Source organism: Psammomys obesus, unplaced genomic scaffold (genome assembly GCF_907164565.1).
Source record: "Psammomys obesus unplaced genomic scaffold, mPsaObe1.curated_primary_1811, whole genome shotgun sequence".
Lineage (NCBI taxonomy): Eukaryota > Metazoa > Chordata > Mammalia > Rodentia > Muridae > Psammomys > Psammomys obesus.
Window position 1 is genome coordinate 5561133 of NW_026585742.1, and position 2864 is coordinate 5563996.

The 2864-nt window shown below is 45.9% G+C and overlaps 1 pseudogene; it reads left to right on the forward strand.

Annotated features, from left to right (window-relative positions):
* The first annotated feature begins 608 nt into the window (after positions 1-608).
* LOC129670633 (small nucleolar RNA SNORA17) lies at positions 609-731 on the forward strand (annotated as a pseudogene).
* The last annotated feature ends 2133 nt before the right edge of the window (positions 732-2864 follow it).

Sequence of the window (2864 nt, forward strand, 5' to 3'; positions counted from 1 at the left end):
TTCCCATCAATACTTTATGCTCCCTCTTCCTAGTCCAGGTTTTTTTTCTTCTTGGTATTAGTTGTATTTCATACTCATGGTTTAATTTGCTGATATCTCTCACGTGTTCTAAATAAACTGTGTGCCAGAGTAGGGCAGATGTCCGGGTCAGTTTTATGCATTGTAGCATTACATTGCTTTTACTAAGGCAAACATGAAACAGTTGCCCAGAAAATATGTTTTACAGTTGAATTTCAAAATAAACCATTTGCTCTGTAGGGTAAAGCTGCAAAGGTGAGTTAAAGATATGCATTAGTGCAAAAAGAAAGTTAAGTTAATGTTCAAAGAGACGAGTTTTTCAAACTATTTGAACAATTTCTGTAACTCAGCACAGAAACCAACCAACCACCTTTTTAAGTGGGCGAATGACTTGCATAAATATTTCTACAAAGATATAAGGTAGCCAACAGGAAAATGAAAAGGGGGATCCATTTTCCAGTTGTGAGGAAAGCATAAATTATAACCAATGAATTGCCTCATTAGAAAGGCTACTCTTAAAAAATGCTATGAAACAACCAAGATTTGGAGACATCAGAATCCTCACACATTACTAGCAGTTAAATGGCTATGCTGCCTAGATACACGCTGCAGTGTGGCTGCTGTATCACACATGCGTGTAGGTGGCAGAGAGGAGGGAGGCTGTATCTGTGTTGAGTATTCTGACTTACGAATATGTAACATTCCCTGGGAAAAGCAAGCCCAAGACCACCATCACTCCACTGCCAGGGGCCTGGACAGGGAGCCAACCTGAGAGAACCACCAATCCATCACTGCACAGGCCTGGAGGGGAAACAAGCCAGGAGAGGAAACAAGCCAAAGTTTAGAAGAACCACAATTGGGACCATTGGGCCCAGGTGGTTGTGAGCCTAAGACAGATGATCCTCCCTTGGAGCCATTCAGGTGGGCCTGGCAAGGACCAGGTCTGAAAGCCCCCACCAGACTAGCACCACGGGTCTCAGGCAGCTAGCCTGACATGGCTACCAGCCGGTGCTGCACAGGCCCGTTGGAGTGGAGGGCAGACTATGCCTGAAATGACCCCTGTCTAGCACCATAATGCACGAGTGGGGCAGGGCACTCCTGAGACCACTGAGATGACCCCAGACACTCAGAGATCCTGAGCACCACTACAAGGAGCAAGTACGTGGTAGAAACTGGAACAAAGAAAGAAATAGAACCATGTGGGCACAATGAAGAAGGGCAGAACTGGAGACTCAAGGCTAGTGAGGAACAGCCCGATGTGAAGAGCCAGTGATGGTTCCTAGGACCATGGTGGAGACCTGGCCTGTGCAAACATCTGGGGCCACTTCTGGGTTTGTGGCCCTGCAGTAGAAGAGGTATATTATCACCAGTCCTGACTGATAGTCCTTGTCTGGGCTGCTGCCCAGGAACATTTTGAGGTCTGAAAGATGAGCAGACCTGGCCTCACCCCTCACCTGAGCATCTTGGGGGAGTTACTCTTGGGGCATGAAAGCTGGGGATCTGGACTGCTCAGTTTCATGACAGAGGGAAGGATACCCTCACCCCCTCACCCTTGCCACGTATAGCAGGCAGGAGACCTGGCCCTGGGGTCCTGAGAGCAGGAGAGCTTCCCTGTCCCTCACCAGCCACAACACTGGGGAGAGCAAACCCTGAACCTCGAGTAGTCATGCACCTTGCCTGGGCAGCAGGGTAGATCTAGCCCTGGTTGTGGGGCATGCTGGTAAGCCAGCCTGAGGGCATGGGATCTTGAGAGCCAGCAGGCTGACCAGCTCCATTACCTCTCAGGCCCAGATCCAGGGCTTTGAATTGGCTCACCCCAACATCTACCCCATTGATGTGCTTCTGGAGTGCATGAAGGGACTGGTTCTATAGATCCAAAACTACAGGGTCCCAATGACACAGCAACAACAGAATAACCGAGAGGAGTCCCTGTGAAGATCCAGTATTGATAGAGTAGCAGAAACCAGAAGCCTCGAACCAGAACAAGAAGTCATTGCAATGAACATTTTCAAGCACAGAAGTGTGGACAAAAGGCTATACTGTGGGACACACTAAAACTTCGGTGATGAGATTTTTTTTTATCTTTTGGGGGAGGCTGCAAGGGTGGACGGTGGGTAGGAAGGGAGGGGAAGATGAGTGGGATTGGGGTACATGATGTGAAATTTACCAAGAACGAATGAAAAGGGTTTCTTTAATGTTATAACCACTATCAAGAACAACAAACAAAAAACTAGCACTTTAAACATTATGATTTAAAACAACATTATTTTTCATCCCAGCAATTTTACTTATAGTTACATGAACACACCCCAAACTGAAAGCAGGTACTCAAACAGTATTTGCACTCTCGTGCTCATGGAAGGATCAGATCCTCGGCAAAAGGGAGACACAACCCAGACCAAGGAGTTCCATGGATGCATCAGTGTAAAAGAAATGTCAGCACACATTTTTTTTTACATTGTACAGGTTAATATTCAGCCCTAAACACACACAGTGTAACAACAAAAATGAACCTTGAGAATATTGCAGTAGCTGACAAAGCTAATTATGAAAGTCAAATACTGTATGATATCACTTGTAAAAGATGTCTGTAGCCGACACGTTCATGGAGATGGAAGGTGGAACGGTAGTTCCAGGAGGCATGGGAGAGGAGCGATGTTAAATGAACATGAAATTCCAGTCTGCAAACTGAAAAGCTCTGTGGAGATGGATGATGGAAATACATACAATGTGAAGGTCTTTAATGCTACAGAGTCACACACTGAAGATGGTTGAATTTGAAATAAATAAGTGTGTATATTTTACCACAACTTTGTACGTGTTTGTGCTGTATGTATTGTGGGGGG